Source organism: Oryctolagus cuniculus, chromosome 14 (genome assembly GCF_964237555.1).
Source record: "Oryctolagus cuniculus chromosome 14, mOryCun1.1, whole genome shotgun sequence".
Classification (NCBI taxonomy): Eukaryota; Metazoa; Chordata; class Mammalia; order Lagomorpha; family Leporidae; genus Oryctolagus; species Oryctolagus cuniculus.
Genome location: NC_091445.1, coordinates 8,606,887 through 8,623,821, shown reverse-complemented (window position 1 = coordinate 8,623,821; position 16,935 = coordinate 8,606,887). Strand labels below are relative to the sequence as shown.

The following is a 16,935-nucleotide window of genomic DNA, read 5'->3' as shown; positions in this document are numbered from 1 at the left end:
ACCAGGTAAGAGCAAGTGTTACCACTGTGAGGAACTGCACTTTTGAGGAATGTGTTTGCTATAAACATTCTCAGAAATGTGCATTATATTAGAACATAAAATATATTCATTTAAAAAAGTTTCAGCTTCAAATATTCATTTCTATGTTTGGATCTGATTTTCCTCAAACATTCATTAAGGAGTCTAAGCATCAGTCTTAGGTTGATGGCAAATGAGAAGTTAATGCAATTATGACATTCGGAAATGAGTTCTTTGGAAATTGATTACATTGGACTAAAGCATTGTGGTGGCATCTCCATGACTGAATGCCAGTAGCTTTATAGGGGACATAGACAGACACAGACTTGCATGCATGGCTCTTGCTGTGAGCCTCCTGAGGACTTCCAGAAACAAAGCCAACACCAGAAGATGAGCCAGTGGGGACTTCATGATCTTGTGCTGTGAACCTCCAGAACTGCGAGCCACAGTAATTCCCCCCAAGCATGCCATCATACATTAAAAAATGTGGCCAATACACTCATGTCCAATGAAAATGTATTTCCTCACAATTACATAGCAGGATTATTTTTGTATAACTTGTTTAGATAACAACATTCTTTAAACATAATGTAAAAGACATGAAATTTTGACATAGTTTATTAGGGGAAAAAAGTGATCATGAAATGGTGAGAAATAACTTTTAGTTCTTCTTTCTAGGTATATTAAATTTATAGCATAAGAATAACTGAGGACAGTAGCTCCTGAGAAGTTGGTTATTTTTGCCAATTTTTCAGCGATAAAGATAGCAAAAATGTTACCACGTTAGCTTACAGGATCTCGTGATATAAAAATTAAACTCAATCGGTAACAGTGTTTAAAGGACAAGAATACAAAACCATATAGAGACATATTATCTACATTGAAATCAATCTCTCAATCCTGCTTTTGTGGAAAGTCTCATCATATTTATTTATTTGAGCACTGAATAAAAGTCTCTTCCCTCATCAGGACATTCAGATTAATCATTGAACATTACTAATTTATTCTCCTTGATTTGAGCATCTTGAGGGAGAAAAACTGGGCTTTTTGGATTTGTAAACCCAGACAGACTGTTATGTTAGCTGCTTTCAACTTACTAATTTCCCAGTGACCTGTTGAATGCTCGCTTGTACATTCAGTAGATAAAATGTTATATTCTGTAATTAATGTAAATGAGTGGATATTTTTCATCAAAAATTTGGTGAAATTCTTTAATGGTTCAAACAGTTTGTGCTGACATGGTGTAATGAAATTGATGACGCAACAGCCTGTTTCAGAAACTCACATGAAATTTTTGGCAGACATGAAACATGTATATGTGTGTGTCTCAACCTTGTTCATTCATGCTATTGTCTCTGTTGTGATATGTTTGAATTTTGTGTGTAGTTGGTTTCAGAGAGAAAATTGGAGACTTGATTAATTAACTTTTAATATAACAAGAAGTCAGCAGGTTGGTAATGCATCTATTAGTTCATAACTGTTTCTGCAGACATTGTTTATGTATTCATTTCCAGACGAGTACCTCATATTCCATTTCCATTATCAGTTAGAAGAGATACCCTCTACTGTCTTTATATTAAGTAGTTTATGTGGTATTTTTCAATAAACTAGGTAGAATGAATTGCCTATATTTTCAGGAAATATTAATATCAAAACTATACAAGCAGGGGCCAGCGCTGTGGCGCAGCGGGTTAAAGTTCTGGCCTGAAGCACCAGCATCCCATATGGGTGCCGGTTCTAGTCCTGGCTGCTCCTCTTCTGATCCAGCTCTCTGCTATGGCCTGGGAAATCAGTAGAAGATGGCCCAAGTCTTTGGGCCCCTGCACCCACGTGGGAGACCCAGAGGAAGCTCCTGGCTCCTGGCTTTGGATTGGCACAGCTCTGGCTGTATTAGCCATCTGGGGAGTGAACCAGTGGATGGAAGACCTCTCTCTTTCTCTGCCTCTCTCTGTAACTCTGTCTTTCAAATAAATAAATCTTAAAAAAAAAAAAACTGTACAAGCAGACTCAATATTAAAATTAATTAAAAAATACTTACTTGATAATGCTTATTTTAAGCATTTTTAAAAGTTTTTGTTTATTTATTTGAAAGAGATATAATGAGGCAGGGCGAGATCCTCCATCCACTCATTCCTTCTCCAGATGGCCACAAAGGCCTGGGCTGGACTGGGCCAAAGTCAGGAGCCAGGAGCTCCATCCAGTTCCCTGCCATGGGTGACAGACGTTCAAACACTTGGGCCATCTTCCCATACTTATCCCAGGCCTTTAGCAGGAAGCTTGATCAGAAGTGGAGCAGGTAGGACATAAACCCACGCCCATATGGGATGCTGGCACTGCAGGCAGCCACTCTACAACCTATGCCACGATGCTGGCTCCAAGCATTATTTTATTTTAGTTCTACCTTCTAGCAACTGATCAAATCGTTAAAGTTTTCAATTTTAAATGGACTTAGTGTTAGAATGACTGGAAGTAGAGGAGTATATAGAAATGGAAATGGGGTTAGCACCGCGACTCAATAGGCTAATCCTCTGCCTGCAGCGCCGGTAACCTGGGTTCTGGTCCCGGCTGGGGCGCCGGACTCTGTCCTGGTTGGAAATGGGCCGGCCCCGTGTTTCACTTGGCTAATCCTCCGCCTGTGGCGCCGGCACCCCTGGTTCTGGTCCCAGTTGGGGCGCTGGACTCTGTCTTGGTTGCTCCTCTTCCACTCCAGCTCTCTGCTGTGGCCCAGGAGGGCGGTGGAGGATGGCCCAAGTGCTTGGGCCCTGCACCTGTGTGGGAGACCAAGAGGAGGCACCTGGTTCCTGGCTTCGGATCAGTGCAGCGCGCCCGCCGTGGCAGCCATTGGAGGGTGAACCAACAGAAAAGGAAGACTTTTCTCTCTGTCTCTCTCTCTCACTAACTCCAAAAAATAAAAAATAAATAAAAAAATTAAAAAGTTGAAAAATAAAAGAAATGGAAATGGCCTTAGTGTTAGAATGACTGGAAGTAGAGGAGTATATAGAAATGGATTTTCTTTTTTTTTTTTTTTTTTTTTTTGACAGGCAGAGTGGACAGTGAGAGAGAGAGACAGAGAGAAAGGTCTTCCTTTACTGTTGGTTCTCCCTCCAATGGCCGCCGCGGCCGGAGCGCTGCGGCCGGCGCACCGCGCTGATCCAAAGCCAGGAGCCAGGTACTTATCCTGGTCTCCCATGGGGTGCAGGGCCCAAGCACTTGTGCCATCCTCCACTGCCTTCCCGGGCCACAGCAGAGAGTGGATTTTCTTTTTCAACAGATATGCAGAACTCCAAATACCAGTGAATGCACTGTCTGTCAGTATGCACAGGAGTTAATCTACCTTGAAACAAGTTCTTGATATCAAATTATTCACATGTAAATATCAAGGAAATATTTTTGTCATACTTGAGACTGCATATTCTCTGATTGTCACATACACGTGGTATGGGGGTAGTGGGATGCAGGATAATATAATAAGTAGCTTTTAACCAAAGTGAGGAACAAGCGCCACAAACAGTTCTGCCTGGAAATTATAAGCAAGGATCTGGGAATGTGCTATTCTGCAGCTGTGCTAACTCACTACACAATGAAATAAATTTAGTGGTAAAACAATAAATCTTCCTTACAAAGCGTAAGAGTTACAGCCAGAAAAAAATAAATAACTTTCAGAGCACTCTGATATCAATATTATCCAACAAAAATCCCTCCTCTATAAAATTGTCACAATTATGTTAAACTGTTAAATACATGAATTAGTTAAGCAGTTTTTTCCTATAATTGTTAAATAAACTCAAAAGACAAATATTACATGTTTATTGTTTTAGTTTCTCATGAAAATATATAGAGATGCACAACTTTTATGGCACAGTTTTATGAGAGATGCAATCACAGAACTGCAGGAGCCTCTAGAATCTGATTTCTGGGTTTATTCTGGTTTTTGCAGTCATCTTTTTGGTTAATAATTTGGACTTCTCGAGGGCAGTGCACTGGCACAGTAGGTTAAACTGCTGCCTGCAGCACTGGCATCCCATACAGGCGCTGGTTTGTGCCCCACCTGCTCCACTTTGACTGGGAAAGTAGTGTGAGGATAGCCCAAGTCCTTGGGCCTCTGCTGCCCACATGGGAGTCTTACATGAAGCTCCTACATCCTGCCTTTGGCCTGGCCCAGCTCCAGCTGATTGGGCCATTTGGGCAGTCAATCAGCAGATGGAAGATCTCTCTCTCTCAGTCTGTGTCTCTCCCTCTCTTTCTGCAACTCTGCCTTTCAAATACATAAATTATTCTTTAAAAAATAATAATAATTTATACTTCTCTCAAAGATTTCCTCTTTTATCTCTTAGGTGTCAGGAATACTCATATTAAAACACATTCTTTCAAGACAGGTTTCCTAGAGAAAAAGAGGCAGAAAAAAAGAAATTTGTACAACCCATATTTCCATGGTTCTACTAGCTTAGAGGGTAAGATCTTTGTTTTTATGTGGATAAAATATTATAATGTCTGCAAGTTAGTTTTAACTGGTTAAAATTGTGTATGTGTGTGTGTTTCCCCTACTTAAAGCAAATACCAATATCATACTCAGTAAATGTCATATTGAAACAATGTTAGTTAATATTAAATCCAAATTAATATTTCCCTACTACAACAGGAATGACCTTTTTATTCATGTATGTTCAAACCAACATTCAATAACAATGCACAATGAATATTCTTTTTAGATATAAAAAACAAGATCTTTGAACATCTCTTTGGATATGTGACGATATTAGGATAATCAAATTCCTGTTGGATACTGAAGACTGAGGAATAAATTGTTAAAATACACAGAGGTGTATTTGAGTAAATATGTAATTTGTTAGGGTGTCAGTTTTGAATGTATAAAAATGAGAAAATTTTAGCATCTACCTTAGAATACCTGTGGGGTTTTTTTTTTGTTTTTTTTTTTTTTGTTGTTTGTTTGTTTGTTTGTTTTTGACAGGCAGAGTGGACAGCAAGAGAGAGAGAGAGACAGAGAGAAAGGTCTTCCTTTTGCCGTTGGTTCACCCTCCAATGGTCGCTGCGGCCAGCGCACCGTGCTGATCCAAAGCCAGGAGCCAGGTGCTTTTCCTGGTCTCCCATGGGGTGCAGGGCCCAAGGACTTGGGCCATCCTCCACTGCACTCCCTGGCCACAGCAGAGAGCTGGCCTGGAAGAGGGGCAACCGGGACAGAATCCGGCGCCCTGACCAGAACTAGAACCCGGTGTGCCGGCGCCACTAGGTGGAGGATTAGCCTAGTGAGCCGCGGCGCCGGCCCGCTGTGAGGGTTTTAAAGGTTAACATGTCAGCAGTATTTGCAGCAATTCCTGGATGATAAAGGAGAGGCAGTATTAACACTTGCCTACTCCACCCAGACCCTGAGCTCTCATGACCTGGTGCAGTGATTATCAAGTTTAAGCCATCTGGTTTCAACTCAGCACACCTGTACACTTTATTGCCTTCACTGGGATGTTCTAAAGCAAAACCCAAATGTCATAGCTGTGTATCTATAAACTCTTCAGTATGCAGACTATAACTCACGTTTATCACTCCCTTTCACTCTGTCACTGATGTTTCCCTTCCTCTCTTCTCTCCCTCCTCCGTTCCCTCTCTCCTACAAAAGCATTATCAAAACTAATGTTTACAATGAGCCTTTAATCATACGTTATAACAAGTCATTACTCCAACTTTTGGCAATTTTGCAAAAAATCTTTGCCATACCTGTATCAACATTCAAACAAAATGCACACATTATGTTAACATACTTCTTAAGTCTTCTTTAATAATAGTAGATACAAATTTGGCATGGTGGTGTAAAATGCTTACAAGATGTCTAGCATTTGAGATAAAAGTTTCCATAGCCAACTAAAACAGTTGTCGAAAAATGTCTTGCACATCAGTGTAGTTTTCCTTAATGCTAACGGTGAAGTGCCTGAAGGCGTACAGCAACAAACTAGCAATCATTTGATCCTCTCCCACTTCGATGTGATCATATGTGCAATAGTGAGCTGTTTTACATTCATCAGAAGCAAACCAAGCACTTGGTAAATCTAAAAACCTAGTTTATTTTTTAAAATATCTGGGGTTTTTTTTTGTTTGTTTTAAACAGAAGTCGATTTACAGAACATGCTGTAAGGATGCAATGGGCAGGCAGGACAGCTAGAAACTGAGTGTAGCCGGCGCCGCGGCTCACTAGGCTAATCCTCCGCCTTGGAGTGCCGGCACACGGGGTTCTAGTCCCGGTCGGGGCACCGGATTCTGTCCCGGTTGCCCCTCTTCCAGGCCAGCTCTCTGCTGTGGCCAGGGAGTGCAGTGGAGGATGGCCCAAGTGCTTGGGCCCTGCACCCCGTGGGAGACCAGGAGAAGCACCTGGCTCCTGGCTTTGGATCAGCACGGTGCGCCGGCCGCGGCGGCCATTGGAGGGTGAACCAACGGCAAAGGAAGACCTTTCTCTCTGTCTCTCTCTGTCTCTCTCTCTCTCTCACTGTCCACTCTGCCTGTCAAAAAAAAAAAAAAAAAAAAAAAAAGAAGAAGCTGAGTGTGGCTGCGCGGAGACTGCAGTCCGAGAAGCACTCTTGGAACTGCAGGATCTTCTTAGCTACGGGGAGTTTGCCAAGGTCAGACAGCTTTCCCAGCCAGGTAAAGCCATTTCTGGGCTCTGGAGCAGTGAGCCAGCACTGCCCTTATCTTACGGGCTTTATCAGTCTGCCAAGTGCCCTAGAGCAACTATAATACACGTTCCCTCCCGGGAGAGCCACAGAAAAAAATCTTTCCCATTTAGCCAAAGGTCTCACCTCCTACAACAGGTTCATGTTGGACAGCAGTGTCCTGTTCTCCCTGCCAGCTCCACGGATGGCCCGGCTGTTGCAGGGATCTAGCAGGTCAGGGAACCTCAGGGAAGTTCTTTGACCAGAAGTGGTAGCACATGGTGAGCTGTGTGCTCTGTGATTGGTTGCCCAAAAGTGAACTACATCATGGGAAGCTCCTATTCGTAGACACATCATTCAGCCTTCTGTGACGACGTCCAGATTTCTGATACTATCTGTCATCGTTGGCGAGGGGGGCATCTCTAGTGGTTGTGGTTCCAACCAAGTTCCTTTCGTTTCCCATCTTTTCCGTTCCTTAGCCTGTCATGTCCTACCCTGTCCTGTCTTGACTTTTCACTTTGATTCATTAGTTCGTTTATTTCTTCCTTTCTCTCTCTCTTTATCTCTCTCTTTCTCTCCTTCCTTCCTTTCTCTCTTTCTTTCTTTCAACATTTGCCATCAGACTGTCTCACATAAGAACCTTTCCTAGAATAGATTTTTTTTAAAGTAAAGTGTTTAAATAATTTAAGAAAAAAGTAAACTGTGAAGACAGGAAATCTATACTTAGTGCATGTATAACTTTCTTGAATACTACTTTACTTTTGTGCATGTTATTTTCTACCTACATGCCATCAGCAACTGGGTAGTTTTTTTTTTTTTTTTTACTGTTATCACATCAGTTTTTTGAACTAATTACTCATCCTATAAGTAATTTATGGGGGATTTGGTAATGAAACAGTTATATTAATGTACATGGATTCCTTTCAGATGGTTTTGCATCTGGCTTCTCAAGCTAAATATATGTACTTTTGATTTTTTAATAGACCAGAAAGTTGTAAAATAAAATATTTAAAGAGTCAAAGACTTCAACAAATCCCCTAGAAATTTTACAAATATGTCAACATCATTTTTAAACTGGTGTTTTTAAGGAACAACAGGCAAGAAAATAGTCTTCTAAGTATTTAAAAGGAACTTAAAACACCAATTCATATTTCACTTGGATGTGTTTCTTTACAGCCTAATAATATTTCAAAAATAAAATGAAAATTGGTCCAGCTGTAGATATTCATTCAATTTAAGGAAAATTGTGGGGGAACATGAATTATAAAATAATTGCTCCAACTCTTCACTTTATTTTGCATGTGTGTAAGCAGAACCAAAGATGAATTCTATCAGTGGAGATGAAATAACCCAATTTTTATGACATTGGATTTTTTCCAGATGGAGGAATATTTAAGTAGAGTGTTTAAAATTCATATTTTTATTCTTTCATTTGCTGACACATGATTCTGTAGCCTAAGTTGTTCCAAGTGCAGATGTTCTTATTGCTAGATTCATCTGTGCCAATAAAGTAAAAGCCATGGATAAATGCAGACTTTATGTTTGAATTACCCTGCTAAATAGCAGCATCCTGTAATCAAATGCTAGCTTTACATTGCTAATTCAAATGTCCATGTTTGTATATTGAAAATATCCGCCTAATTATCTGATTTAACTATGCAATATCTGTCATGGAAATAATATGACAGTGGTCGTATTTCTTTAAAATAACTTTAAAAAGAATGTCCTATGGCATTATTATAGACAATAGAAACCCAGCAGTCCAGTGAGGACATCCTTTTCCCTGTGTTCTTCCGTACATCGACTGCCGTTTGTATGTTGCCTGCGCTCACACGTTATGAGCTCTGGGAGCACTGCCTGCCCCACCTTGACCTCTACTGTCACCTCAGAGCCACTCATTCTTTCTTTCTGCTGAATCCTTGACAGGGGCAGGTTCTTCTTCCTTAATGGGAATGCCTGCTGCTTGTCGGGCTCTGCCTCGGCTTCAGAGAGCTTTTGTAATCTCACAGATCAAACACACTTCATGGGGACAGTCCTGCTGCACCTGCCTCTAACTCACGCGTGGCTTCACACACTTCACTGTGCTCACCTGATTCATGTGGTCATCACACACACAGGATATGGTGAGCTCAGCCACTTTGTTATTAGTTATTTGAATGACAGTAATTTTTTCTGTAACATTTAATTCTTTAACACTAATAGTCATTTCTCAAAAAATAATTTGGCAAATCAATGAATTATTAAATCCAGCAAATATAATATAAGTGATCTTACAGATTTCTCAGTTTTATTATTTTATAGGAAAATCATATATGTACTTTAAAATATTTAACGTATTTTCAAATTTCTGTAATTTAAAAAGTGCTTCATCAAGTTTTAGAATAATAATTCTATTTCCTTATATGAAGTTTACATAGAGCAAAATTAAGAATCTTTTGCCAATACAGTCACTAAGAGGAAGGGCTGGTTTATTATTAATGCTTAAAGTTGTCACTGATGGTGCGCTTAATTCCTGATAACAGAGTAGGGAATCCCGGTCCCTGGGAAATAGAGGGCTCGAGAAATCATTTGGTCTGTCCCTGCCAATGCATCATAAGAAGGGACTAGAAATTCAAAGAATCTGAAACCTGCTAACTTTTAAGTTGATAATTTTTATGGCCTGCAAATCAGATTATAAATAACCAAATGGCCCTGGGAAGAAAAAAGTTTCCCCACCCCTGCATACAACACCTGTATAATCGTGCAGCCCTTGAAAAAGGCTCAGACGCTGTAGGGTGAGGTATGGTAACATTAAGGGGCATGGCTTCATGAAGATCACCTCGATGCAGAAATATATAAGAATTTCATACTTATTTTACAAGGAGTTTTCAGAAGTCTTGAACACATTTCTATATTAAAATAGAGGAAATGTTGATTTTCATAATAGGCTGAAAGAAAACAGGAGGAAGATTTCCTAAAGAAATAATATAAATATTATTAATTTCAAATATAATGACTGAATAATACAAATGTTAGTACTAGGCATTCAAAATTGAAAAACATAATATTTAACACATAGCTTTTACATTTATTTCATTAAAGACGTAAAGGCAGAGGGAAGTTGAAATTAAACCCTATGGAAGATCTCTTTTTCTGTTTAAGAACTGTGTGTGTGTGTGTGTGTGTTTTATTTTTAAAAAGAAAACTGAATTTTCTGTGCCACTGCCTTCTTTCTCCAAAACCTGAGGAAATCATAATCACAAACATGATGTCCTCAGTTCAATAGCTTAATATTAACATGTTATCTACTAAATACTGTTCGGTGAAATCATTATGTATGCTATATTTATTACAGGCATGTATATATATTACAGGCATGTAAGCTTTGATAAGAGCAGGCAAGTGCTAATTTCTTTCTTTGTGAGTAATATTTGAGACTTTTCCTTTTGTGTGCCATTATAACAAACCTCTGATGAATAACTATGAGTGTGACATATGTGCTTATATGAGAGAAGTTTTTAAATGCAAAAGTACAACTTCTGGCCTATGAGTTATTCATAGTTTTCCAGCCAGCAATCAATATGATTTGACTACTCAGAATGGTATCCTCAACTACAAAGGTGTAATTTCAGTCTTCGCAACAGGGTATGAAAACAAAAGGAAGGCAGCAACATTTGGAAAGGAGCTGATTACAGGGGAAAAAGGCCAAAAATCAATAAACTAGTTATAGAGATAAAAATATTTTGTCAAAAGTATGTTGTTGGTGCTGGTGTTGTGGTACAGGAGTTTAAGGGCAGCCTGTGAAGCCAACAACTCATACTGGGGTGTGGGTTCCAGCCTCTGCTGCTCCATCTCTGATCCAGCTCCCTGCTAATGTGTTGGCAAAGCAGTAGAAGATGACTAAAGGGGCCCCTGCCACAAATCTGGGACAACAAGGTGGAGTTCCGGGCCCTTGATTTCCCCCTGCAATAGCCCTGACTGTTGCAGTCCTTTGGGGAGTGAACCAGCAGATGGAAGATATCTCTCTCACTCTCTCCCTGTCCCTGCCACTCACATGGATAACTAATTTTTTAAGCATTTTTCTCTTCTCTGAAAAGAAAGCTGTGAAGTTATGTTTATTTGTGGCAAAACATCAATAGCACTGTATTGTGAAGCATTGATTATTTCCTTGGGAAACCAGAGTATGAATTAAATTAATCATAGTAATATCTATGCAAAATGGAACAAGTAAGGTAAATGTGAAGGTAAGTTCATAGCCACTCTTGGCATTGCCATAAAGATTATGGTTTCCCTTAGTAATAGTAACTTGGGTCTGTGGGGAAAAATGAAGAAATACTATAGACATGCAGATGGTAGCATGTTGTGCCTGATCCAAACACCATACTAGAACAGTTCCTCAGTCTGTCAATCCTCAATGTTCAACCTTTACAATGACCAAAATAGTGTTTACCTTGCTTTTGACATGGGTCTATATTGCAGTAATAATTATCAAGCAAAATTATGAACATTAACAGGCTTTTAAACCAGACAGGATTATTTAAATGTATGAAGTTTTTTACTCAATATTTCAAAACATAAAGAGTAATGATGCCATTAGGGACAGGGAACATAATCCTGAGACTCTCAACACTGAATGCATTGCTACTTACTACTGTGAACGCCCTATGCATGCCCCCCCCACAAACACATACACATATTTGCTTAATAACTGGTTACTGCAAGTGTGTGGTATTCTAAATATACTCTGAACAATTATTACCAGAAAAGCATCTTTGAAATATTCGGTCTAGTTGGCAGTTGAGTTGATTGTAGCCCTGGTCTGGCATTGAACCTGTGTTAATCAACAGTCTGAGTAAATGAACCAAAAAAGTGTCTTATGATTGCTGTTAACCTCAGAAGAGACAAAGGCAACAACTGCTGTGGTAACAGTTTCATGGGTGCCAAGGGAATTGCTGCACTGCCATTGCCTGCATAAGCTGACAGCTGTCACGTCGTTTGTTTTACTCTATAATTTCAGGCATTTCATCTTGGCTGTTAAATTTCAAAGTTAGCATAGAAATTATGTGAGGCTATATTGTGTTATATAAGTAATTACTTCAGTTAATCAATTGTTTATTTTCAATAGTAATTTATCACATGAGGGATAATTTCATGGATGTGTGCATTATATGTATACATATGTATGAAATGTCAAAGTCAGTGGGAATACTAGGAACACAACATACAAGATATTGTGAACTGAGGCAAAGAGAAAATGAATAATCGCTGTCCAAATGTTAAATTATTATATACTAGGCAACAATCCATATGTATAAAGAATCTGAATAGACATTATTACATAATCAGAAATATTGTGAAATTCAAATCGAAATAAGTTTTCTAAAATATTTGGCAGACAGAAAATATTTCCCTGGTATTGTAGAGGTTGAGTCAGGAAATATTAACACAAACCCATCTCAAAGTCACATGGTTTTTGAAATGAGATAGCTGTCAATTCTAATGAAAAACTATAACCAAGATTCATTTTTATGTATTAAACATAACAGAACAGGATAATCACATTTTAGATGTAAATATATCTATGTATATTTTGAAATTTTCAAATTGTCACAAAAGTAAAATAGTTTATTTTAGGGTAGAAGTGAGATGTTCAATGTAGAGGGGACATTAAAAATCTGTGCAAGTATTACTCAGTCATTGGTGAGGATGTGGATCTTCCGGCATTTTTACTCATTCCTGGTGAGAATAGAAAATTCTGAAACCATTTTGGAAGACATTTTGGCAGTTTCTGACAAAATTAAATATAATCTTACCATGGAATCCAGCACTCATGGTATTACATACTTACCAAATTACTTTGAAAATATATCCACAAAAATACCTGGCATGAATATGTAAAAAAGTTTAATTCAGGAGCTGGTGTTGTGGCACAGCTGGTTAAGCCACTGCTTGTGATGTTGGCATCCCAAATGAGCACCACTTCTAATCCAACTTTCTGCTAATGTGCCTGGGAAAGCAGACGAAAAGTGGCCTTAGTAGTTGACACCCACATGGAGACACAGATGGAGGTCCAGGGCTCCTGGCTTCAGTTTGTCTGAGTCCCAGCCATTGCAGCCTTTGAAAAATGCTAACAATTGACCTAATGTAGTTTTATGTATAGAACTCTGGACCTCACCTTAAAAAATGAATATAAAAAAACAGATAAATACATATTCCTTCCAAGTACAGATGGAAAATGTGCCAACACAGATCACATGATGGGCTGGAGGTTAAGTTTAATATGTTCCAAAGAAATAAAATGATACAAACCATGCACTCTTCCTTGATAGGTTAAATTATAGCTCAATAAAAAATCTTCAAAATTACCAAATATTTGACATTTAATTTGCACATTTATCAATAACCCTTGTGTAAATCTAGAGGTTAAAAAGCTTCAGATTTTTATCTTTCTTTCCATCTACCATGGTTTTGTGGTTTCTGATGGGAACTGAAATATGTCCAGGTCAAAGGTGAAATAGATCTCTACAAGTTTGGTAAAAGTTCCCAGAGTGCTGAGTTCAATAGGGCAATGCAGAGATTGTAGTGCTCAATTGGCGCGACTTCAAAAATGCAGTGCCAGAAATATTTGCTGATTTTTAACTTTTTAAGAAAATATGGAATTTATGAATTCAGGGTGTTCTTGGAATTTTCTGAAAATACAAATTCTTATCACAAATGGCTTTGTCAACTTTGCAAATCATGACTTCAGTTTGTTGTCCTTTGGGTTTCACCACTTAATGAGATCTGGATAGAAAGAATTAGGATGACAATGGTGATGACTAATTGTGTGTCAACTTGACAGAGACTTGTGATTGCTAGATATATAAATAAACATGATCCTGTTTCTGTTAGGATATCTTGGAATGATATTAATATTTGTATCAGGAGATTGAATAAAACTCATTGCCCTCCGTGATGTGGTAGGCTGTATCCAAGGAGTTGAATGATCTTCCCTAGAGAGATTTCTCCAGTCTAATGTTCTTCAGTGGCAGTTCTCTCTCTCTGTCTCTCCTTCTCCCTCCCTCTCTCTTTCCTCTCACCAGTCTCTCATTTTCCGTCCAGTATCACACATTCTGCTCATGTGGAAAATCCTAATATGCATAGCAAGTCCTTCCTCTGTAACTGATGAGAGATAAATACAAGTTATCATTGTGATGTCCTGTATTGATAAAAGTCTAATCTTCAGAATAACTGTTATCAAATGAACACAATTTTTTTCCTATTAATTATCAGAGAAACTATCACTGAAAGAAATCTACCTGAAGAGACAATTCACAGCCACATAGTGTCTCCTGAATGGGCTGAATCTAGTTTTCTACTCATTTTCCCTTAATCAAAACGCTACCCTTAGTCCTCAATCAAATATTATTTGCTGCTTTCATTTGACTCTCATTATATTGGAAGCATTTTAAGACACGGCTTCTGTTTGTACTTTGAGCAGTCACAGTGCTTATAATAAAATGAATATGGCCTAGCCTTTCGTGTGGAAGAGTATGTAGGGATTAATGACAGAAAAATAGTTATTAGAAATACAGATGTAAATATGTTAACCCACTTTCATTGGAGCTGTATGTTTTTAATGCTACACAATTCAGGAAGTAACCATTAAATTGCTCCTCTCTACAGAGCTGATAAATTCAGTGCACCTAACTGTTTATGTGGATAGATGTGTATACAGATAGAGATCGAGATATATTTATCAAAAGTAATTATTAGGCATCTTGGTCGTATTCCCTTTCATTAAATTGTATGTGTCCCTATGTTTTGCTTTAAATTTTTATTTAAAAATTCCAGTCATCACCTCTGCAAGAAAGTTACTTCATGTGTGGCCAGCTCTGTATCCCATAGTCCAAGAACTGGAGGTGGAAATCATGAATTCCTTTTTAAGTTGTTTTAAGTCTGCTTGAGTGATAAGTGCATTTCAGAATTCTGTTAGATATGAGGTCAAAAATGTATGTATCTTGGCTAAATGTAGTATGGCAAGGTAACTTCTTTACTTTTCTTTGGAAAAAGTAAAAGTGGACTTATATTTCTTAAGTGGGAACTCTGTACCTTAATAATTATAATCTATCTTATTCTTGCTCTTAGTTATTTCTCAAAAGTTCATCACTTTGTATTTCATTAAGTGTCCTTAAGGTGACATTTTAAGTGACATTTCAATCTAAATGTATGTATTTCCCCTTGATTTTTCAAAATTGTATGCATATTTTTAATTTTTATTATATTATTATATAAAGAACATATTTAATGTAGCTGACATATAATTCTAAAAATATAATTCTTCCCTCTCTCTTTGTTTTCCTTCCTCTCTCCTCTCTTTTCTTCTTCTCTCTATCTTTTATTATCTCATTCTCTCTTTTCCTTCTTCCTTCCTGTCTTCCTTTCTTGCTTTTGTAATTTTTGAGGTACCATTTTAAATTTACATTATCGTCAAAGGCTTAGTGCTTCATTAAGTAAAGAGTTGAACAAGTAAAATGTTTACAATCATAGTTCAGCAGTATATAGGCAACAGCTATAATCAAATCAAAAGATGCCTATTTCACTCATATATAGTAAATATTAAAACAATCACAGTTATTTGAACTATAGTAGTGTGTCATTCTTAATGATTTGTTTGATAAAGATAAAACAGAATTCAATAAAACTATAATAAAACACATTTCTTGTTCTTAAAATGTTATACAATTATGAAAGAAGATTACAGATCACTGGAAAGTCACATTTCAACATATTATTATTTGTATATAATTACATTAAGTAATACTAATGATTTTAGGTTGTATAATAGAGTCTGACAATACATGCTTTATAAAAGAAAACATTTTCATATATCTGCATTTGTGACCTTAATTGATGCAATGGTAAAGTCTTTTGGATTGATAGCATAAACTCTAAGAGATAAACAATTACATTTCCTAATATCCAAATTATATATACCAGGTGGTGGCGTGATAAACAGGTTAAGTGCAGGGGAGAACAGCAGGTGGGTAATGAGATGTGTTCTGAACCAGAAACTTCTCACACTTGTTAATAGTAAATCTGCTGTTGCAGACCGTCTAGGGCACTTAAGGAAATCCACTTGCGATTTTTAGGCTGTCGCAGCAGCTGTCAAATTTGAAGAAGTGCACAGATCCCTGCTTTATTCACAAATATGTTTGCATTTAAATGAATCATTAAGTACTTATGATTTAAATCTTAGATTAGTTACTCCCTTCTTGTTTATTTATTTGTTTCTGTCTTATAAATTTTCACTCAGATATTTCACCCTCCTCAACCCTATAATAAAGATTCCTCAAGAGTGATATCTCCCAAGTACTAACAATTTGTTTTGTCCTCTTGTGTGTCTCTTAATATCTGTTAACATTGGCTTGGAAACATAGCCCCAAGGACAGATATTTTGTTCAATTAGCATTTTTAAGTAGTCAGAATAGGTTTAGTCCCGTATATTTACTTGTAAATTTAATGTTGAAATTGGCCCTGCGGCTCAATAGGCTAATCCTCCACCTTGCAGTGCCCGTACACCACGGGGTTCTAGTCCCGGTCGGGGCACCAGATTCTGTCCCAGTTGCCCCTCTTCCAGGCCAGCTCTCTGCTATGGCCTGGAAGTGCAGTGGAGGATGGCCCAAGTCCTTGGGCCCTGCACCCGCATGGGAAACCAGGAGGGGCACCTGGCTCCTGGCTTCGAATCAGCGCAGCGCGCTGGCTGCAGCGCACTGGCCGCAGCAGCCATTGGAGGGTGAACCAATGGCAAAGGAAGACCTTTCTCTCTGTCTCTCTCTCTCTCACTGTCCACTCTGCCTGTCAAAAAAAAAAAAAAAAAAAAAAAAAAAAAGAAATTGGCCCAATAACAGTTTTCCTCTTTATGGTTTTATAGGGCAAAATGATACATGAATGCATAATCTTTGGTCAAATATTTAAGGAAGCAGTATGGATTGAATTTAAGAGCTATGTGGACATCTTTAATCTCTAGTAAGTCATTCAGTACAAGAAAAGCCCACTTGGATCCTTAAATTTCTAAATTTGTGCTCTATTCTCCCAAATTTCTAGATAATGTTTGCATTTTCCAGTGTTCATGGGTGAGCTTTTCCTTGGCACATAGTACTGAATTACTATCTAAAATAAGTACATAGAGTTAGGCACGTTCCCTCACATGTTGAATTTGTAGACTAAAATTCCTACCCAGTAGTATTTCTGTGAAAGAGGCACATCTAAAGTAAGTAATGCTAATATAAATGGTAACATAACA

The 16,935-nt window shown here is 38.1% G+C and overlaps 1 long non-coding RNA gene across 3 annotated transcripts in view; it reads right to left on the bottom strand.

Annotated features, from left to right (window-relative positions):
• The window catches only part of LOC103349540 (uncharacterized), a 71,604-nt gene extending 64,647 nt beyond the window's left edge, over positions 1-6,957 (bottom strand). For 2 of the 3 annotated variants that reach the window (XR_011382100.1, XR_007922559.2), the window contains exon 1: positions 6,819-6,957. This is a non-coding gene — a long non-coding RNA (uncharacterized lncRNA). Of the gene's footprint in view, positions 1-4,320; positions 4,400-6,818 lie in introns of all 3 variants that reach the window. The other variant, XR_011382099.1, reaches the window with a different exon arrangement.
• Between the last annotated feature and the right edge of the window lie 9,978 nt (positions 6,958-16,935).